Here is a 24,541-nt window from a genome sequence, read left to right as displayed (position 1 = left end):
CTAGGGTAGACTCCCCAAGATAGTAAACAATTTTTTTCTGAATGAAATCACCTAATCACAAGGATTTATTGCTCTATAATACTTTCCTTAGGCTCTATAAGTGGAGAGAGAGGGACCAAATATCTCGATGTGCAAACGTCGTTTTTGAGTGCAAAACTTGAGGAAAGATTTGCACCTCTAGAGATTTGATCCCTCTCGGTGCTTGATAGATCTAGAGTTAAGATGGATTTAGGTTGGGTTTAATCGTGTGCGGTCAAGGAAAATATATTGAACATGTTGTCACTCACTGCATTGTGGGTTTCAAATGGTCAAAGTTTCCCAAGAGCAGTGAAGTTTGGAGCCCCTTCCCCAGTCCACAAAAGATATCAAAGTTGAATCATACCCTCCCCATTGGGTAGTAATTGGAAAGAGATTTCCGGCTGTATATGTATTTCCAGCTATATATACTGTAAAGTAACCTATACATGTATCTTTATTTCATGGATAAATAATGTAGCTAACATATAGAAAACTAACATTAAAAATAGAGATATAGAGGGGTTTTCTTAAAAAATGAGTGTTTCATGTATTTTTAGCCCAAACAACCAAGTTTTTCATTTTAAACCTATATATGAAGAAAATGACTTGTCATGCATGTAAGCTTCCCATGTGAAAATTTTTGAATTTGAAAAATAATATGTGTATTCCTATAGTTTGGAGTGCATGCAACTACGTAGATCTAGGAAGTCCCTAGGAAGTCTTGCAAAGGGGAAATGGAGGAAGGGTTGAGGTTGGGGGAAGGAGTGGAGGGATAAAGAGAGAGGAGGAGGAGGATAGGGGTGGGGGGAAGAGGGAGGGATAGAGGGAATGAGTGAGAGAGACAAAGAAACAATAATGGGTGGGGAAGGGTGAGAGAGGGAGATAAGGAGAGTGAGTGAGTGAAAGGTTGTGAGAGAGATAGGGGAGAAGAGTGAGAGAAAGGGTGGGTTTAATGGGGCAGGAAAAGAGAGGACAAGTAGGAGAGAGATAAAGAGATTTTCGGGAGACAATGGAGGAGAGAGAGAGGGAGAGAGAAATATTTGTGGAAGAGGAAGAGGGAGGAAGGAAGCTTCAGAAATGAGGAAGAATAAATTACCATTCTAATAATTCAATAATAAAGGTTTTAAGGAGGAGGAGACATGAAGTTATTGCATTATCACAATATATGCATGTAAGTCATGAATATAGAGAAAAGTAACTACATACACATCTTAGATCCATCCCAAGTCCATCATTCCCAAAATCATTAGAGTGATGTTGAAAAACATTGTTGTCTTCGCTGATGAGCCTTGATCTGCCTATGGTTTTTTGGATAAATTGGGCACAACAAAGGACAACAGACTTAGACATTCATTAGGAACAATAACGAGTCATTTATAGATTAAGTGATAACTAAAAAACATTAAAAACAACACACATAACTTGAAATGGAATAGAAAATAACAAACACACCACTTACCTATCTACTTACCTATGGTGGTTTAAGTAGGCCATTATGATCACTTCTGATAGTAATTGTCTCCATTAATTTCTCATTCTTAAAATTAGGTAGGAGGGTGAAAGCATGGAGATGAGTTACACTTTTTGGCGGGAGAGGGCACGTTTGGGTGGAAAAAATGATGGCTCGATCGATCCATTTAAGCACAAGATCGAGCCTTTTTTAAATGTGCGATCAAGCTCCTCAAGCACTAAAAAAGTAGCTCAACTAAGCATTAAAACTAACTCTCTACCGATCTCCTGCGTAACCCCTAGGTTAGTAGCTTAATCGAGCCATAAATTTGGAAATTTAAAATTTATGTAAATATCAATAATGATATGTAAACTTTAAAATTATAAGTATTTGATAGTGTTGACATGGCGAATGTTCGCTATACCAACAAGGGGAACTAACCTGATCGTAAGCCCCAATTAGACCTACTTTCGTTTGGAATGGCTAGTTCCAACGAGTTTTAAGGGACCCCGTAAACTGTTAAATGTGTTGATAGATTGCTTCTGGGAGGAAGACTTCAATTAAATCAACAAAATAAAATAGCTAACCTCTATGTATTAAATCCTATCTACACTACTTTTAACTACTCTAATCTAGTTCTAGCTATCCTAATCTATCCTGCAGGAGCATGACGAAAGAGAGGTTAAACATCATATATGAATCCCAAGTCTAAATGAATCAATTACTGGTTCACATAAGAACAAGGCTGCATCAATTCTAAATTGCAATCCAATCACTCATATAGGAATACACATTCCTTTTATGGAATTAAAGCTTGCAATTGATGTTTAACATAGTTTCAAATCAGGGACTGCTCATGAATTAACTATGATGAAGAATCACATTCAAACAACCAAAGCTAATCATAAACTGTAAGTCATCAATGGGCAAAAACACAAATCACATTCATATTTATGCTCACAACAACATCTTGATTCATAACATATAAAGAAGAGGAAAATCAATCTAAGAAAAGGCTTCTTCTCTGACCCAAACAATCTTCCTTACTCACAATAAACAAAAGTTGTTCTGCCAAATGAAAAATCCCTACTCTCATATACGAAGGTAATATTTATGCCTTCAGGAACTGACCCCACTGTCTCCCCTGACTTTTCCACTCCCCTCTCTTTTCACTACATGGATCAAAAAATTGCAAAGGAGAACAGTTGATGAGATTGTTGACACGTCAAAGCCACCTTTGCTGGAGCGTCCTTCTTCCTGGGTAAATGAATGGGTGTCGATGAAAAAGAGAATGGCTACGTATCATTTCATTTCACCTGTGTGGAGTGGCTATTATTCCCTGTCATTTCTTGGAAGAAACTGAAGATGTCGTTCCCATCATCCCACATCTGGCATGCTTTGAGGTGTTTCTAGAGGGAGTGACATCTTGATGGATCAGCGCTATGCTTCCCCTTTGACATAGAACATGCCTTCATTATGCATTATGGTGGTTCATACCCCTTTCTCCAGGTTTCACTTTTGTAGTATCGACACTGGGGGTGCAGAGGTGTCATCTAGACATACAACACCTTTATCTGCTACTGGATGCACTCGAACTCACTTGCAGAAATAATTCATATTAGCCTTATGATTATGAACAAATGATAAAAACACCCAAGAACATCTCTCGCCATCATTGAAAAATGATAAGGCGTAATGAAATTAAAAGAGCGAGTGTGAAAGAAACAGCCCTTGGCTCAGCTGAAGTTGTGTTGCGACGAGTCACAATCGCACATCCCAACGGGACATCATATGCAACACTGCCCCTATCGGATTTCTTTTGAAAACCCAGACTATGACATCTTACCGAAAACACAGGAATACACGGAAAAGACTGCATTTGACCACAAGGCTGGATTTGAAAATTAATACGCTTGGACGCATAGTTATCGACGAGTTCGCTTCATCGCTTCGGGCCTTAGGCATAAGCACTAGACTCCGCCGATAGCGATTTAGCGATGGGGAAGGCGGACTTGATAACATATATATTCTGCTTGATAAGATCGGTGAGTCCACCAAATCACATATCGCAATGTGTGCAGGCCCAGGACTCCGCTGATTGCGATATGCGACTCGGTTGGACTCGATATATATATATATATATATATATATATATATATATATATATATATATATATATATATATATGTTGCATTTAATAACGCGATGGGTCCGCCATATCGCATTGTGTTTTATAAATGATCTCAAGCTCCGCCGATATGCAATATGCAATGGGGCTTTGGACCCAAAATGAATGTGTTATGTTTAATGGGATTAGCATGTCCAACATATCGCCGTGAACATTATGTTCAAGCCTTGGGACCCCACCGATTGCTATATGAGAAATGCTCCGGACCCGAAAAAATATGTATTCCAGTCAATAAAGCCGTCGGGTCCGTGTATTATGGTAAGCATTATGTGTTTAATTTTCATGCGATAAGCAAAAAGGGGAAATTGGGCATGGTTTCAAGGTATTTTCATTATAACGAGTTATAATGGGAATAAAGATGTGATGGGAGGTTTTGAGGGGTTGGAAAAGTCCTGATGAGGATATGAATGAAGGGCTAAGAAAGGATTATAGATGAATCATGCAGCAGGGATTTATAAAGGGGGCCTTAACCATTTAAAAATTGAAGATTTGACTTGGCCAAGAGTCAAAATCCCTGGGATAAAACAGATCATTCGGAGGGGTGCAAGATCAACTTCTGGGGGACCCATTCAAAATTGCTTATCAGGGAAAATTTTAATAGGGTGGTGGTTGTGGTCACAATAAATGGCGAACCACTGGGAGAACCAATTATCTCTATTTCCAAATGACCCTTAGATCAATAGAACATCAGGGTGTTAAAGATAAACTTGAAATGAAAACTGCATAGATGGACAGGGATTGATTCCACTTCAACATTAGTTGCTTTAGGTGGGTTAAAGACAAATAGCTTCTACTTACTAATATGGATTTGACAGGCATTCTCCAATGGTCATATTATGGGGTTTAATGACATTCCTTTACCTGTTTTCTACTTTCAAGATCCTTTCGGGGCCATCATTGGCCTGTCAATACCTGTTCAGATGTGCACCTCAACTCTTCATTGCCCATCAAACTCGATGAAGATATGTTTATCTGCACTTTATATAGAAATTTTAGTGCTATACTTTCATATGATTGAATGGGGCATAGTCATGGATCATGCCATATTTTTAAACTGCTGAAGCAAGGTTGGGGCTTGTTGCGTCAACCAGTACTCTGAGCCTAGTAACAGTCCTTACTCCAACCAGCTTCCCAATTAACTTGTCCTTCCAGATTGGCACAAGGACTCAACATTTCATTTTATTTTAAATAAGTCCTTCCAGTTTCAGGCACAAGGACTAGAGCATAATTGGATATGCCACAGGATATATGACAGTGGGCTTAGCCCATGAAAGGAGGTTTACTTCTATATGGCAGGCATTGGAAAACTGAGTGTAGTGGACGAAACCAATGGAGAATGACTACAAACCTTATGGACAAGAATAGGCTAGGTCTGAGTGGGATCTATTTAAAAATGCAGTGTTCCTCCATGCCAGTCCAGTTGTAGTTACACATTTTTGTTTTATAAATATGCCCCTACATGCTCCAGATATCCAAGTTATCAACAGATCTCACCTAGTTCCCAACAGATGCCACTGAGTGACTTCGGTTTTGAATTCCACCGCTGATTTTTTTTTTAAGTTCTCATGGGCTCATTGAAAATTTGTTTGATTTGCAAGGTAACGATGGATTTAGGATCAGCAGATCCATCAGTAGGTAAATGAGGGATGAAAAAGCCGAAGGTAGTGAATGAAGGCAATCTTAAGAGCTTTGAGAAGGTGAAAACAAGGCTGGAAGACAGAAATCAGATGGCTGCAAAAGACTAAAATTGCAAATAGCAGAAAAATAAACTTTGCGCAAAACGAGAATGGATAGGATGAAAATGCAACTAAGCTAACAACAAAATAAAAGGAGTCCTAACCTACTCAGGAGGTAACCACCCTACATGGCTACTGGAAGTATCTTTTGAGGTGTTGGCCATTAACAGGGAGTTTTTCAGTTTCTCCCTATAAAATTTTCAGTCTGTAAGTTCCCTGAACAATTTTTTCTTTAATTTGGAATGGGCCCAACCATAAGTGCTGAAACTTCGTGTGTTCACCTTTCAGCTTACTCAGCTTGCCCCAGTTTAGGACTAGCTCTCCGTTTCCTTAGGGATAATAGTCTGATGCATGCCTTATGTGGATTGGTTTATTGATAGCAAATCCAGTCGATTTTAGAGATGAAAGGGAAGAAGCATTATCAAATATGAGAGCGTAAAGGATGTTGAACTTGTTCATAATAGATTTCTCGATAAAATATATTACCTCATCCTCATTAACCTTCCAAAGCGAGATGGCTTTGGTCCATCTGGTGAGGTGGTTGGTTACCGTGAGTATATACTTATGCTCCTTTTCACTAATGAATGTATTTTTGAATGCCTTTTTGTAATGCAGGAATTCAGGGATTTGATTATCACCTTCGAACACCTGCCAATTTGAGATGTTATCATGTATGGATGGTCTGAAAATTAATTCAAGATAAAATTTATTCTTGTTCAATGTAAGATTAGGCAAAAGTTTTGCAGTCATACAGCCATTTGATCAACATCTTGGTTTTTCCCTCGATGTATGTATGAAATATTAAAAGCATCAAAACTATCAATTAAGCTCCATATCTCATGTTGGTACCTTACCAGGTGTGGCAAATTGTAGCGCATCCTTTTCCTTACCTGGTCCACAATTATCTGCGAGTCACCAAAAACTTTAAGATTTTTCACTTTCATATCAATGGCCCTTTTGAGGCCTTGCAGCACGCCTTCGTATTCTGTCATGTTTTTGGTGCACGTGAACTCCAACTGGCTGGCCATCAGATGTTGGTTCCCTTGCGAGTCAATGAGAACGTTTCCAGCGCCTGCGCCTCCAAGGCAGTTAGAGCCATCAAAATAGAGCATCCAAAAAATAGAATCTAATGTTACATTCAATGAACTACACCTTACGAAAATAGTCCTACCATCTACTATAATACAAGATGATTCATCAGTTGGATCATGGGGGAGAGCTTCCAACTGCGTGTTTGTCACAGTTTCTTCAACTGTTTCTGCCTGGAATTCTCTGAAACAGGTTTCGGTGGTATAAAGGTCGAAACTATAATTCCCAAGGATGGAGTTAGTAAACATTACAGGTTCATTGGGGCTGTTTAGTTCTATTACCACATACTTCATGTATCTTTCTCAATCAACTCTCAGAATATCGCCTTTTCCCTATGAGGCAACAAGAGATGGGACCAATCAGTTGAGAAATATCCATTCAGATTTGATGACCAATCCCTACTGAGCAACATTCCATAAGCCTCGGGTATGTCGACTACCACTATATCAACGACTTGTGTGTATTGTGGTTTAGCAGCCATCTGAATCAACACATCTTTTAACTCCCCAAGTACTTTCACATTTGTTCTATACAATTGCATAATTCGAGTTCCAGTTCTCTCAGGTATTGCACGCAGTCTTTTAGCAACAGCGTAAGGCATAACAGTGGATGAGGCACCAGGATCTACCAAGAAATTGTGTACATTCATGTTGAAGATTTCAAATGTGATAAGGAAAGGTGGAGTCATTGATTTTGATTTCCTCCCTATCATGGCTGCACTAACATCTTGGGGGTTTCGATTCATTTTTGACAGAGTGGCTTCCATAGCTGATGGATTTTGGGCTGTGCTGGGGGTACTAAAAGGTTTGGATGTCAACTTCTTGGTTTGGCTACTTGGATTGGTAGGAGGTTTGCAATTCCGCTCATTCATAGCTTTCAGGAGCAGATCCCCTTGCTGCGTTAATTTTAGCAAATCAAAGTATGTTATATTAGCCCTAGATTTCTTAAGATCATCTACAATGTTGTAATCAATGTTATAAATAGGGTAGGGTAGAGTAAACATACTAGTTTTGCTGTTCTTAGGTAGGAGTTTACCATTTTGGGTCATCTTCGTTGTAGCCGGAGACGTATTCTCTTTCTCTGGATAGTTCACAACTGGTGTACTCTTGGAATCGCCACTAGGTTTACCCTTCTCAACAGGGACCTTGGGAGTGGATGCTTTCAAAGGGCGAGTATCTTTCTTTGTCTAGTCTACAGGCTTCATGGTGCCTGCAAGTGGCCCTTTGCTTCATGTGTGGATTTCATTAGCGTTTATTTCTGTCGTGCTACCTCCTTCATCGTCATCATTCTCATTAGTGTAGAAATCCCATAGTACATTGATTTGAGATTCTTCATCTGAGGGTTCTTCTACCTGGTACTCTTCCTCATCTTCTTGTTTTGGTTCGAGCTCCACTATAGGTTCTTCTTTGTTAAGGAGCGATCCAATAAGAGCCAGCTCTTCCGTGTTTAAAGTTCCTTCATTGGGTGGAGCAGGCAGTGCAAGTGGACCATGACTGCCCTCTGTCTTCTTACGATAGAAAGGTTTGAAGGGTCTTCTGCTGTTATACTCTCCTCCACTCCTACTCGTACTCTCTCCAGGATTCCTTTTCATATCGATAACTACATTTGTCAGCTTCTTAATGATCCAATGCAAACCTTCTACATCTGTGGTATCCTTTTCCTTGGTTTCAGCCCCTTTGTTATCACTCCTATTACTCTTCTTGGATACTTGAGAGGCCTTCTTTTCTCCAGTTGTAGGGTGGCATCCTGTGAGACTGAGCATTTCATTCTCGACTTTTACTGCTTCACCGATAGCACCTTGTAAGGTCTGTGTGTTACTCCTTTTGACCCACATTGTAGCAGGGACAGGGAGAGCAGCAATGGAGAATTCCATAAGCACCTCTTCTATAGGTCTGGCAGTGTCCGCGATTCTGTTGATCAAGGTGTTGAACCAAATATTAAAATCCTTAACCTTTTCTTTGGTTTCCATTTTCAAATGGGATAGTTCTAGGACTAAGGCATTAGGGGTTTTGTCATCGCCATACTTGTCTAAAAAGGCCTGTTGAAAGGTAGCCCACGAGGTGATCGATCTGGTTCTCAAGCTAAAGTACCATGTGGAAGCTGCACCAGTCAGGGTAAAAGGGAATAAGCGACAAACTATATCTTCATCAGCTACCGCCAACATGCACACGACCAGGAAGAACGAATTAATATGGTTTTCAGTGGTGTCTCCCCGCTCAGGGTTGAATTTAGGTAGTACCTTTTCTACATTCTTGGGTAATGGATGTTGCTTCCCACGTATCGCCACAGCATCCTCAGTGAGCCAGGGCGACAGTGCTCCCGGAGGTGGTGGGAGTTGGTTTCCACCTGGTGGAGGAATATTAGCCATATTGAGGATAGGGATGTTCTAGTTGAGGGCTTCTTCATTAGCATTTTCCAAATTAGGCCAGGGATTTCCTTCAGACGGGGAATCCTCAAGGATTCTTCCCAAGGAGAGTTGATACTCTACAAAGAATCAAGCACAATATCTTCAAGAGAAGGGGCTGCAGACATTTCTTCATTTATGTGATAGACCCTTGGCTTTCTTTTTGCTATCAGAGGTAATGACTGAAAGATAGGGAGTTGTGATAGGGAACGAGTGTAAGCCCGAGTAAGTCTTCTGACTGGTTGTTCCTGAGTGACAGGATACTCCCACAGTGTCTCTTCTTCGAAATGAGGCTTTTCTGAATGAGAGGAGGGGTCTTTTCGACCTTCACAATCCATGTATTAATCTTCTTGAATCCATGTGTGGCACTTATAGATGAAATCCTGAAAAGCTATGGACGACGTGGTTCAGGCCCCCATTTTAGAGCCAATTTGTTGACACGGCGAATGTTCGCTGTACCAACAAGGGGAACTAACCCGATCGCAAGCCCCAATTAGACCTACTTTCATTTAGAATGGCTAGTTCCAACAGGTTTTAATGGACCCCGTAAACTGTTAAATGCGTTGTTAGATTGCTTCTGGGAGGAAGATTTCAATTAAATCAACAAAATAAAACAGCTAACCTCTATGTATTAAATGCTATCTACATTGCTTCTAACTACTCTAATCTAGTTCTAGCTATCCTAATCTATCTTGTAGGAGCATGACGAAAGAGAGGTTAAACATCATATATGAATCCCAAGTCTAAATGAATCAATTACTGGTTCACATAAGAACAAGGCTGCATCAATTCTAAATTGCAATCCAATCACTCATACAGGAATACACATTCCTTTTATGGAATTAAAGCTTGCAACTGATGTTTAACATAGTTTCAAATCAGGGACTGCTCATGAATTAACTATGATGAAGAATCACATTCAAACAACCAAAGCTAATCATAAACTGTAAGTCATCAATGGGCACAAACACAAATCACATTCATATTTATGCTCACAACAACATCCTGATTCTTAACATATAAGGAAGAGGAAAATCAATCTGAGAAAAGGCTCCTTCTCTAACCCAAACAATCTTCCTTACTCACAATAAACAAAAGTTGTTCTGCCAAACGAAAAATCCCTGCTCTCATCTACGGAGGTAATATTTATGCCTTCAGGAACTGACCCCCCTATCTCCCCTAACTTTTCCACTCCCCTCTCTTTTCACTACATGGATCAAAAAATGTACAGAGGAGAACGGTCGATGAGATTGTTGACACGTCGAAGCCACCTTTGCTGGAGCATCCTTCTTCATGGGGAAATGAATGGATGTCGATGAAATAGAGAATGGTTGCGTATCATTTCGTTGCACCTGTGTGGAGTGGCTATTATTCCCTGTCATTTCTTGGAGGAAACTGAAGATGCCGTGCCCATCATCCCACATCTCGCATGCTTTGAGGTGTTTCTGGAGGGAGTGACATCTTGATGGATCTGCATTGTACTTCCCTTTTAACACAGAACATGCCTTCATTATGCATTATGGCAGTTCATACCCCTTTCTACAGGTTTCGCTTTTGTAGTATCGACACTGGGGATGCAGAGGTGTCATCTAGACATACAACACCTTTATCTGCTACTGGATCCACTCGAAATCACCTACAGAAATAATTCATATTAGCCTTATGATTATGAACAAAAGATAAAAACACCCAAGAACATCTCTCACCATCATTGAAAAATGATAAGGTGTAATGAAATTAAAAGAGCGAGTGTGAAAGAAATGGCCCCTGGCTCAGCCGAAGCTGTGCTACGACGAGTTGCAATTGCACATCCCAATGGGACATCATATGCAACACCGCCCCTATCGGATTTCTTTAGAAAACGCAGACCATGACATCTTATCGAAAACACAGGAATACACAGAAAATACCGCATTTGATCACAAGGCTGGATTTCAAAATTAATACGCCCAGACGTATAGTTATTGGCGAGTCCGCTTCATCTTTTCGGGCCTTAGGCATAAGCACTAGACTCCGCCAATAGCAACTTAGCAATGGAGAAGGCGGACCCAATAACATATATATTCTGCTTGATAAGATTGGCGGGTCCACCAAATCGCATATTGCAATGTGCACAGGCCCAGGACTCCGCCGATTGCGGTATGTGACTCGGTCGGACCCGATATATATATATATATATATATATATATATATATATATATATATATATATATATATATATATATATATATATATATATAGATATGTTGTATTTAATAACGCGGTGGGTCCGCCATATCGCATTTCATTTTATAAATGATCCCGGGCTCCGCCGATATGCGATATGTGATGGGGCTTCGGACCCGAAATGAATGTGTTATGTTTAATGGGATCGGCGGGTCCGCCATATCGCCATGCACTTTATGTTCAAGCCTTGGGACCCCACCGATTGTGATATGCGAAATGCTCTGGACCTGAAAATATATGTATTCCGGTCAATAAAGTTGTCGGGTCTGGTGTATTATGGTAAGCATTATGTGTTTAATTTGCATGCGATAAGCGAAAAGGGGAAATTGGGCATGGTCTCGAGGTATTTTCATTATAACGAGTTATAATGGGAATAAAGATGCGATGAGAGGTTTTTAGGGGTTGGAAAAGTCCCAATGAGGATATGAATGAAGGGCTAAGAAAGGATTATAGATGAATCATGCAACAGGGATTTATAAAGGGGGCCTTAACCATTTAAAAATTGAAGATTTGACTTGGCCAAGAGTTTAAATCCCTGGGATAAAACAGATCATTCGGAGGGGTGCAAGATCAACTTCTGGGGGACCCATTCAAAATTTCTTATCAGGGAAAATTTTAATAGGGTGGTGGTTGTGGTCACAACAGATATTAAAAAAAAAACCATAATCAATTACTATTTACATTTGAATAGGTAATTAACAATGGTGTAGATTAATTTCTCATTGCATTTCTAGCATTTTGGAGTATAAATTTGAAAAAGGATTCTATCCCACTTGCAATTGTAATTGTAATATTCTTATATTTATAATTTGGTAACTTAAAAATTAGTTTTTAATATGATTTATTTTTTCAATGTTATAATTTAAATAATAAATTTATTAAAAATAAGAAAATTTATCAATTTGATTTAATAAATATTATGATTTTTTTATATGAATAAGTGTAACTCAAAAATGTGAATTTGACATTGCTGGAAATGTATATTTTATAAAATTCATTGAAGAGTTAACAAACATGATTCCCTCATACACTGAAGTAATATCCACTTGTGTTTAGGAAAATAAATAAGTGTAGTAATAATTAACGTAGTTGTAATAGTTCAAAGCTATAATTAATATAGTTGTAATGGATGCAATGATATGTGTGGTTATAAATCTCTCTCAAACTATAAGATGTGATTGCACTCAATTATGTCCTCACTTTGCAGAAGTGCGAAGTATATATAGAAATTTTTAATTCTAACTTAAGTTTGCAATATATATATTTTTAGATAATAAAAACACAAGGAATTCATAAATTTGAAAACATTAACTGACTAATTTGAATTTGAGTAATCTAGATTTAAAAGTGCGTAGGAAATTATTTTTAAGATAATAATATTATAAACTTTATCTTAGATTAGTTTGTTGTTGTATTTATTTATTTAATATAATTTGATTTATTTTTATTTAAAATTTCTAATTAAAATGATTAAATATATAAATATGTTGTATTTAAAACAAAAAACAAAAAACAAATTATCATTCTCAAGAATTTCAAAATTGAAAAAGCAAAGTTAAAATCTTTTACAGAAAGTTATCTATATATTATTATAATTATTTTCTTGGTAAAATAAAATAAAATATGGATTTATAATTAAGGAAAATTAGAGTTTGGAATATATTTGAATATTTATAAAACTATTTTTTGCAATAAATAAATTTTATAATTAGCTTATAGACAAGTATTGAGAGGCTCCATTTTTTTTTCTTTTTTTACGATAATTATGATAGCTCGATCGAGCCTATAGCTCGATCAAGCCTTGTTTAACCACGTTAAGGGCTCAATCGATCGATCTATTTAAAATTTGAATTTCAAACACTCGAACAGGCATTTTAGGCGCTTGATCGAGTCCTTAAGGTCCTAAAACACAGAGTTTTAGCTCCTCTTTTGCAAATTTTCTCTGCAACACTATCTTCTACCCTAGGAGACTCCAAGCATAATGTATTTAAGTGGCGATTTGATCATGTTGGATTCGGGAAGGAATCCTTTATCCAATTCCATATGAGTATGACAATTTTGAATTCATATGATATTTTTATCTAATTTCTTTTAAATATAACGCTTTAATTTTTTTGAACAATTTTAGAGAGGTTGAATAAAAAATCAATATCTGAAAATATACACAATGAAAAAGTTTCAAAAAATACCGCTATCTTTGTTTTCGAGTCCTCTTCATGTGTTTGCAAAATGCAATTGAATGATTACTTCACCTACTCGAAAAGTAATTAAAAAATATAATTTGACCATAATTCGAGAGAATGACACGATAGCTCCCATACCTCAAGAGGTCATGGACCATCTACCAAATGTGGCGATGGTGGAACCCTAGACCAGGAGGGTGTCAGTGGGAAGGTTGACGTGCTACAGGGAGTGTTGTACGCTTGACGATAGGCAAAAGTACCCGTCTAGTGCATGGGTCACACCTGTCAACGTTGGAGGTGGCCTAGGGAATGATGAGGATGGGTATCAGGGATATATGTTAGGGTTGTATCAAGAGAGGGTTTACACTTTTCTGTTCACAGTCACTCTCGTGATCCTTCCTCAGCTGCACGAGCCCATCGAAATAGTTAAACAACAATTTTTATGGTGGAGGTTTTATCCTACATTCAAGGACAGGAGGAATGATCAACCAACAGGATTGTGTGTATTTGAAGCCTGAACCAGAGGATATCCTGTCGGTTTCAGGGTTGGAGCTTTCACAACATAATTTGGAAAAAGCTATTTCTCCAGGTAGACTGCCAACAAGGAAGTGGAGAGGCTTGGTGGTTGACTGGTGCCAGGATGGCGGGTTTGGGTTGTTGGAAGATGGCATGCACTATGATTGAAAGGAGGGGGCTAAGGGTCCTGACAAGGAATCCCATGAGAGTCAGGATACAATGACACTTTCAGTGGGAGGTGCAGCAGATGTGACGATGGAAAATCAGGTAAGCTCAAAAAACCATAGTTATTTTCATGCAGTAGGGTCCTTTACTTGAAGCAGACATGGCCTTTAGGGAAATAAGGGACAAGAGTCTTGCTCGAATCCTGGTAATATTTTATCCACAGGAGGGACTGGATGAGGAAATTAATCTTCAATACCAAGATCATATTTTCACACAGATCATTGATTATGAACAACTTCCCTTTCGCTATCACAGATACCATAAATATGGCCATTTAGCTGGGGACTGTCCCCTAGGAATAAGAGGTGAAGAAGATACAGAGGGGATGCCAGAAATCTTGATCATACTCAGACTGTAGAAGAGGAACTGGTTCAAGCTGAGGATTTGGGGACTTAGCAAAAAGGTGAATAAGTGTTGATAGAATCTCAAGAAGTCTAGGATATGCAGATGGAGAATGATATTTTGCAGGAGCAGGTTGAGCCTCATGAGATAATGTGTGAAGATCTAGAGGTGAGGGGTGATACCATCCCCGAGCTACAGATGGTGGGTATTGTCTCTTCTCCCCTTCCCTCTGTTCATGAATCCTTTCAATCTTTGCTCAAGTTGCTTTCAAGGCCTAGTCCTTCCAGGCCTGTTTCAATTCAAAATATTCCTATTGATAATGTGTCTAAAGCCCAAGATAGTATCATTACATCAATCCCAGTAATTCAATTGAATCAAAATCTATCGGTTGACCCAAATACCTTGTACTCTTTTGGGAAACCAGTGAAGAAATCCAACTATTACCTTCGCTCTCGAGACAAGAAAGATAATCCCGAGGAAGGAAATCAAACCTTTCTAAGGCTCAACAAAGAGGAATAATTGACATAATAGATGGGAAACAATTATCCTTTCATGGGGCGCTTGGAGCAGCATAGACCCCAACAAAAGTGATCAAATGATTGCGATCTCTTTTAATTGCGGAGGGTTTTCCAATACCTCTAAAAAACTTGAACTAAACTTTGTTTCTTAATTATTGTCCTGATGTAATTATGCTCCAAGAAACACTCGGAGCTGGAGAAGAAGTGAAACTAACCCTAAATAAAATGTTACAGAGATGGACTTTTCTGACTGTGGATGCCAAAGGAAGATCGGGGGTTTGGCTCTGGGAGTAAAAGATAGCAGTGTGAAGCTACTAAAATCTTAGGGGTCGAAATTAGTGGTGGGGGTTAAGGTCTTATCACAGGAGCTATGCTCTTACCTGTTACTTTTAAATATCTATGGGCCATTCCAAGATAGGGTTTTATTTTGGAATAACCTATTCTCCAAATTATTTACAATAACCCGAACCTAGTAGTGGGAGGGGATCTGAACTTTTCATTGGCGTTGTCAAAGATATTGGGTCCTACATCCCAAGAAGACCCCTTGGATGACTACTTTTTTAATAAGATCATATTTGGAAAACTCATTGATATAAACATGCTAAAATCCAGACCTACTTGGAGGAATAAAAGAGTGGAGGAGGCCAATATAGCTAAGATACTAGACCGCTTTCTACTAAATCAAGAAATGTCTTCTAGGATTCCTTACTTTAGACATTGGGTGGGTGTAGGAGGGGATTCAGATCACCTACCTATCCTACTGGAAATGAAAGGACCTAATCAAAAGTTGGGGTCTCCCTTCAAATTCAACTCAGCTTGGCTCAAAGATACCTCATACAACAATCTAGTTAAAGCTACTTAGAGACCATTAGCCAGTGAACATGGGTATTCGCTAGCCCATTCTTTTATGGAAAATTTAAAGAGAATGGAGAAGAAAATGATAGAATGGGAAAAAGAGAAAAAGAATAGGGAGGAATCTGATTTAAGCAGGATAGGGGAGGAACTAGACCTCTTAGAAAGCCCAAAAATGGATGGATATGAGATAAAAGAAAAGAGGGAGAAGATTAAACAATTGGATATTGAAAGAAGAAAAATCCTAAGTGATATAGAAGAACAATGGAGACTAAAAAGTAGAGCTATTTGGTTAGCAACAGGGGATGAAAAATCGATTTTTTTTCAAAATTATGCTAAAGGAAGGAAAAACACAAACATAATTTTGGGGTTGAAAATGCCCAAAGGGGGAATAGAAAACACTTTTTATGACCTAGCCTCACTGAGAAGGAACCACTTTAAAAATTTATTGAAATCACGTGATGTGGTCTCGATTTCAGAGGTGATCTATCGTGCCCAACGTTTTCCTTGATATGTGGAGGAGTAGGAAAATGATTTGCTTATGAAACCTTTGTCAGAAGGGGAGGTGGAAGGGGTTTTTTAAAGTATGCATAGAAACAAGAGCCAGGCCCAGATGGGTGGACAATGAAATTTTTCTAGCACTTCTTTAACCTATTAGGGCATGAACTTATAAGGGTGGTAGAGGAATATTGGGTAAATGATGCAGTTTAAAATTATTCATATCATCATATTTGAAAGTGCAATATCTTAAAGTAATGATACCGTTGCAATATCTAAAAAGGAATGATATCATTTACTACTTATTACTAATATGGAAAATTACCATCAATGTCATTTTATTTTATGTCCTTCTTTCATATCATATGTGACATATTTGACTCAACCTCCTTTCTCCCTCCATAGACAAACTCGACCTCCCTCTTCCCTACTTGTTCTCTCTTCCTGAAAACTCGACATGGTTTGAACTCACACTACCTGCCCTCGTAGCATAGAAATTATGGTGTAGAAATTAAATGATGGCTAGTTAATTTAATTAAGGCATTTCACATGTCTCACAAAACCTTTTATGGGTTTTGGAGATCTCGAGTTCCTTAGCCTCTTTGACACAAATTAAGACTAGAACACTTGTTCTATGCTACAAAATCTAACATCACACAACCATACCAGCAACCCGTATCACTAGTTTGAAAATGGAGGAGGTGATTGAATAATATGAACTAAAAAGCTATCCTTTTCCATCTCTATACCAACTTAACATTCCAAATAGCTCCATAATAACTACAATATTGAAATTAACTTTCTGAAGAGCCAAAGAGATTACAAAATTACCTCACTAATACTTTCCTAGGCCAAATCCCAATGGTTGCACATATCACACCTTTGGCACTCGTCCTGTTATGAGGGAAAAAGATCAAGTGAAAAAAATGATGGGACCAATGGAAGGTTCCACTGCTTGATGGTTGAGGGAACCTCATAGCCAAATAAGTTGGAAACATAAACAATACTACTTGCTCCAATTTCCCTACAGGATCTTTAATTTAACATCAGATTCATCGCATATCCCTCTCCAAGAACCCATAATTTATACCATGAATGCACTAGATTTTAGTGGTGATTCGATACCTTCTCTAAGGATTAATTTGAATCTTTTTAGGTCCCCTTGAATGAGCCTAGGGCATGTAGATTACTTTATAAATGGCAATGCAAAACTTAACTTAGGTATTTTTTAAGCCTTCCCCCATAAACATGCATTCAATATGAGTATACCTATTGGCCTTAATGCACTTATTTGCATGTGAAACAATGGGAGGGGAGACCATGATGAACAATGTAGCCTTAACCCACTTCCCACACATTTTTTTATTCAAATAATACCAATATTAAGGTATAATCGAAGTTGTTGGCCTTCCATTGTTGATAAGGACCCGACCCGCTTCTAGTTTGACACCATCATTAGAAAGATGATCAACATCAAAGTTGAGTGCTATTAGGACATGGTAAAAACTATTATTGGAGAAGAATTCTTGAGATCTTGAAATTTCTATTATAATTCTAAGTTTTCCTTCTTTAGGTAGAGTGCCCCTAAACAAGTGCTAGATGACAATCAAACAATCTCCCACCATCTTCAAGTTTTCTATTTGAGCTTTCTTGGCCATTGTTAAACATTGCAAAAATGAATAACATTCAACGGGGTTGCTTGCTAATTGGCAATACCCCAAGAATTGTCTATAACATTGTTTTATTTGATGTTAGAGATAACCACTCCATATCCCATAAACCCTAGGTTAACTATTATTTTATAAGAAAAAACGAGTAATTATTTTCATTCATTATAAAAAATTTAGATACCTAAATTAATATTAGTTTTAGATACCTAAATTAAGATGTGATCTAGATGTTCCCTAGTTTGGACTTGTTTCCTTTGCAACATAAATTACTTACTAATAATAGGTAATAAATGAATTTAACTTTACAACAGTTTTACACATGTCTCCTGAATGGAGACCCCAATTCCATTTAACAATTATTAAGTTTTAATTTATAAAATATTTCCAATCAACGAGATAAATTAAATTAATGAAATTTAAAATGTGAAGTTTGAACTTTGAAATTAATAATTGAATCTTTAGAAATATGAAATTTACAAAAAATTTCTTATTCGAGATTTCAATTCTCCTTCAACTACTATATCATAGCCATCTAATCTCACAACTCTCTTATACATCTTCAAAATGTGTATGACCACATGTACCCTTGGATCTGGTATGATCCTTTGCACATAAGTAAAGAATCCAACCATAGTCTCACTGTAGTAGTCAAAGTTAACAGATTAAAGCAATGTATGGTTGAGAATGAGCCCTGTTGTATGAAGTGGGTGACAAAGCATATTGTTCCATTTATCGTGAACAAAATCCCATGACGTACATGAAATTTCCCTCCTTATCCGTTGTCTCACAAAGTGTTAGGATAGATTCATTGTGACTTCATCCATGGCCTCATATAGGTAGGTTATGATGGGCTTTTCAATATTAACCAACAAATATTTATTAAAGTTTCACTAAAAGAAAAACCCTCCCTTCCTAAATCCCATAAGGATTCTCTAGAAACAAGTGAAGGTACAACCTATCCCCTAGGCTTGTCTTTAATGGTATTAGCATACCATTCTATAAAAACAAACATTTTCCTCCACTCTAATTGACAATTGAGAATGGATTGACATTGATAGGGTGATGGTACAACACAACAAATTTCTATTATTTGTGATGTCATCGTGAGGGAATGATCATAAATGGTTTGGTGATGCTCATATTCTCCTCATTTCCTCCTCAACATCTCCAATATTAAATAAATGCAACATATAAAGAAACAAATAATATGGTTTGTCTCTTCATTATCAATTTGTGAAGTGCCACATAATCAATACCTTAGTAGTTATGTCTTGAAGAACATGCTCCACACCTATATTTCTGTTGAATTTATCCAACAAATTACACAAAAAGGAGCATCCTCAAAAAATTTTATTAACAAATCAACACTTAAAAAGTGAAGGTCAATAGCTAAGGTAAATGTAAGTTAGTATACAAACACTACCCCTAAAATACATTTCCCTTGGACAACTAAGTTTCAGATTTCAGATGTCACAGAATATAAAATTTCCAATGTCAAAGACAAGTCAAGCTCCACATCTTCTGTATTAAAAATGGTCTTGTTTCAATCAATAGCTAGTTGTAGATTGGTGCAATTATTATGACAACAAATCAATCCAAATCACTCTCTTGGCTCTGCATGGCCTTCAAACCTCTTAGCTTCTGCATCAAAGTACACAATAAAGTAGTTTCCTAGAGGTTGAATTATGAGGTCTATTAGAGTACCAATATTTCATAGTTCTTAGTGATCTAAGCTAATTATGACCTAAGTTCTTGCAACAAGGTTATAAACCAGCAAGAAGAATTTCATCTGGCATTATTTTACATATAGCTTTGTCCATGACGCCCAAAATCCATTAGATTACCCTCTAACACAAATCAAATATTATGTTTTTGTTGTAAAATAAATCAATCTCAATCAATATCCTGGCTCTCCATGGCCTTCAAAATTCTTAGTGTCTACATCAAAGTACACAATGAGATAAATATCCTAGGCCATTGAAACATATCCATACCAATCTTCTCGATAGGCTGCAGAAAGGATTCAATCTTTGAAGGCATTGCTTAACTGGGAGTTATGCAATCCCCTACAAACCCAGTAGTTAAACCACTGTAAGGGGCCATTCTATCAGACTCAGAAGATGCCATAGAATGTATATCTGAAATCTGATGAAAAGAGATCCCATTCCATGTAGAAGCAAGTAAGTCTTTAGAGTCCCTAACAATACCCAAGTAGCAGAATTTAGTACGCAAATGGGAAAAATATATTCTAAAAAATTATGGTTCCTAAATATGTGTTGTACATAAAGCATTTTCTATGCATATGGGTATTGGATGAAGGGGAATGATGTGCGGTGTAAAACAAGTGTTTCTTGATGTGGTTGGATAACACTTCCCATTGTTTCCTTGGTGTTAATCTTAGTGAATATTCCATCTCTGGTGGAATCAAGGAATAACCTCATTTGGGTTGATTTCTAATCAAAGAATAATGACATTTTATTAGTACATTAACAATTTTTCTAATTTGTAGATAGGTAAATACTCATTCTCAAGTTTCTAACAAGTATTTAAGTAGTTTAAGCAATGAGTTCATGATAGTTTCCCTTTTGATCATGAGCCATAATGGAACTTTTTCTTTTACCTCTAACGTGCCCCACAAACATTGTATGTACGTATTCAACCATAATTTTCTATGTTGTCATATAGTTCTCCAAAATGTTACGCTTATTTAAACTCAAGCCACAACTTTTGCCATCAAGCTTATATAATCTAATTCTTATTAGTCATGTATTAGTCTTGGGTTCATGGATTTTTGTATGCACCTCATTATTGTAGAATGTTCATATCCACAATATTGGGTTTGGCTATGTTTTATTTCGTGAATGGAAGTTATGCTAGGGAAGGAATTTTGAAACTATGGATATGCAATAGTTTTTGTAGCATTTGTGGAGATGTGTTGTACATAAAGCATTTTTTGTGCATAAGGATATTGGTTGAAGGGGAATGATGTGCGGTGTAAACAAAGTATTTTTTTGATGTGGTTGGAGAACACTTCCCATTCTTTCCTTGGTGTTAATATTATTGAATATTGCATCTCTGGTTGAATTAAGGAAGGACCTTATTTGGGTTTATTTATCAGAAAACAATAATGGCATTTGATTAGTACAGTAACATGTTTTCTAACTTGTAGATAGGGAAATCATCATTCTCAATTTTCTAACTAGTATTTAAGTACTTTAAGCAATCAGTTCATGACCTTTTCCCTTTTGATCATGGGTCATAATGGAACTTATTATTTTACCTCTAACATGCCCCAGACTACTTGCATCCTCTCTCCTTCAAACATCAAATACGTGATCTTCGTGGTGATGGGAAAACTTCAACATACATGTTTCTCTACTTAAACCTCTCCCCTCATACAATATTAATGGAAAAGAACATCATACAACCCTAGGGACATCCCCTTGAGACTAGAAAAGCACTAGTCAAAAAAGAGATACATCCAAAGAGGATTTACTTGTCTGGAGTTGGTCCACAATTCTATTGGTGCGGATTAACAAGCATAGACGCAAAAGAAAATAGAAAATTCATCACAAATGGTGATAGGACAATTCATGTTGATTCTTTAAGAAATAAGATAGAAGGGAAAAAAAATATCTAACTTGTAAATTGATACAATATCAAAATAAATATACCAATGAATAAGCCAATGACGATACCGAAAGAGGGAGAAGGAGGAGATGTTCTACTTTAACCACATTCAATATGGAGTTGACTGGCTACAATGACTCATATTTATCAGGTTGCATTGATGACAGGTGAGCTTCCTCTCGCTCCTCTAATGAGCCAACTAATGCCCAGGAACCATGTAATGTCTTCAAACATGGACTAGTCCTAAAACGTAAATCGCCCACAATGGGCCATTACTGTTTTTTCGTTTTTGGCCAATCCAACGTCCATTTCAATTAGAAATTCACATTTGAAAATGAGGGATCTAAAATCAAGATTTCCTTTTTATCAGAATAGTCAAGAGCAGGTCGACTGACTTTCTAAATCTTGGTTACAACCAAATAAAAGGAACTCACCATTCAAAAACTATAGAATGGCATGTACAATTAACACTAAGAAATGAATTTACATCTCAAGTTCAAAACATGGTGGTTGTTTTTGCTGCTATAAAACCCTCTATAGATGAAGAAATCACTGACATACCTAACTATACCTAATCCAACTGAAAATTCAGGGAAAATGAATGGTTTATTTTTATCAACGGACCTAGAGTAGGGTTACCAGGTATCATGGTCACAGTCGTGGTCGTGGTCATGGGATTCTTCATCGTCGTTACTGAAGACATAAGAGGTGGATGATGAGGAGGAGAGGTATGGTAGATATTTGAATGTCGAAGGAATGGTGTTAAGGTTAGAGATAACAGAGTCTAAGTCACAGTCATCATCCAAGTGTAGGGAGTCCTAAATGCGACACTTGAGAGAACCGAACATCATGTTGGGTTCATGCATCAACAAATGAAGAAAATTGGTTGAGGTTCCACCACTATCATCATCAATTAGGAAAGTTTCCACCTTGCCATCACTATCACAGGTGAAGTCCGACAGAATGGCACACGGAGTAGTTCGTTCGTTGAGCCTATGGATAGGCATCAATGGAAACAACTTCCCAATTTCCCAGAAGTTAGGAATTAACTTGAATATTGACATATTTATGTGACACATGGCGGGCCCTTCTGCGACAAGAAAAGATATGACATCCACATCTCGTCTACAGTGGCTAATGGTTCAAGCCTCAAGTTCCCTTCTTTGAACAAATCTAGGAACCTTGCTTTCATATGCTCTATGTACATTTGGTTGTTGTGGAAATTCCCCATGGCAGTATTATCCATGATTTTTTTATAATCACCCATTAATTTCTTAGGAAAATTGTCCACCAAAGGCTTTAGATCCATTCCAGCCACAACTGCAGATACAAAGTCCTTTTTTTCATGCACAGACACAACATCAAACACTAGAAGAGAATGGTGTGAAACCAGAGCTCTCCCACATTCACTGCATGTGATGAGATGGTTTACCCCTTCCTGGTTATAGGCCACAGGAACTTCCTTGACCATAGTCGCTGCATATGCTTCCAAACTATAAGCAACAAACATATCAGATCAAGAACACTTGGTACCTTCATAATCAATACCAAGCCCTCCTCCAATGTCACTGATCTTCATATTGGTGCCCAGCTTAACAAAATCACAGTATATATACATCACTTCGCTCACACCATCATTAAGAACTAAATGCATGGGATCTAAGACATACTATGTAAAAGAAGAAGCTCGAGACAATCCAACATCCCCAATTTCTGCAATTTCCAAATGATGCCAACAATTTCCAAAATCGTGAGCCCAAATTTTCCCTTTTCACTAGATTTGGTGCTGAAATCGCCACCATGTTTGGTCCTTAAGTTGGCTCAAACCCCAATAATGGCCCTCATGGTTAACTTGCATTTCACACTGAGAACCGAATCCAGTTCTTCTTCTTGCTCCAACACAATAATGCAATTAAAATTCAAGGGTATGGTAGTAAGCACCAACGAAATATATTCTTCATATTTGTATCCATTACAGACAAGCAAATCTTTAGGGCTTGATTTACACATGGAACCCATGGCTAGCAACAACTCTAGTTTCGACCTAGCTTCAAGCCCAAATTCATAGGGCTTCCCAAACTCCACAATGTTCTCCACAACATATTGATATTGATTGCATATGTATTGTAGAATCAAAGGTTGATTGTAGAGATTCCAGCCTGTGCTTCAGCACATCAAGAAACCTAATAATAAGAAGTGCTGACATTCCCAGCCCTCCCAAATATTTGGAACCAACCACCTTCTTGATGATCTTCATCACATTGAGGTCGATAACCTCGTTCATCACATTGAGCTGATAACCATGAGGTCGAACAACCTCGTTCCCATTATAATTCACCACAAAATATGGAGCTACCCACCCCTTGAATCTATACAACACAAAATAATGGGCAATGGACCAGGAGACGGGTGTAGCAACAATGCCTACATCATTTCCATTAGAAAACAAGGGGTTGGGAAAAATCAGAACCAAAAGAATAGGAAGAGATCCCTCCCCTGGCAAGCCATAGATACGAAGGGGGTTATGATGGGGAGACTCCACAATGCCTAAGCAAGCCAAGGGAAGCATCCCTTCCAACATTTTTACTCTCTCTCGGGATTCATAGTGACATGGGTCATTACTCTAATGAACTTCCAACGCAGCATTTAATGTAGCTTCTTATGATGATACAACGACAATTTTTTTTAATCATCTAACACATCAAATCAATGGTGCAAGAGAGTACACAATGGCACATAGGTGAGTTCTTCTCAAAGGGAAACACACTAAGCATATAGGGGAGTTCTTCTCGAGGGAAACACCTCACGACATAATTATTAGTTTGAAGTATTTGCTAGTTTTTAACATTGACGTTAATCAATACAAAACAACACAAAGGCATGTGTCTATTTTGGAATAGGGCTTCCATAATTTTAATTTAATTATCAATAATTATTAGGTGAATTTAACCTCCACAAAATATTTTAAAATATTCTTAGTTGTATACAAAAATCAA

At 37.6% G+C, this 24,541-nt stretch overlaps 1 pseudogene; it reads right to left on the bottom strand.

Moving 5' to 3' along the window:
* Positions 1-22,363: 22,363 nt before the first annotated feature.
* Positions 22,364-24,126, bottom strand: LOC149246714 (arginine decarboxylase-like; annotated as a pseudogene).
* Between the last annotated feature and the right edge of the window lie 415 nt (positions 24,127-24,541).

Source organism: Pinus tabuliformis, chromosome 7, assembly GCF_031772625.1.
Source record: "Pinus tabuliformis cultivar Carrire ecotype Pingquan chromosome 7, CPIR1, whole genome shotgun sequence".
NCBI classification, from domain to species: domain Eukaryota; kingdom Viridiplantae; phylum Streptophyta; class Pinopsida; order Pinales; family Pinaceae; genus Pinus; species Pinus tabuliformis.
The sequence above is the reverse complement of the archived record's forward strand: the minus strand, read 5'-3'. Positions and strand labels throughout refer to the sequence as shown.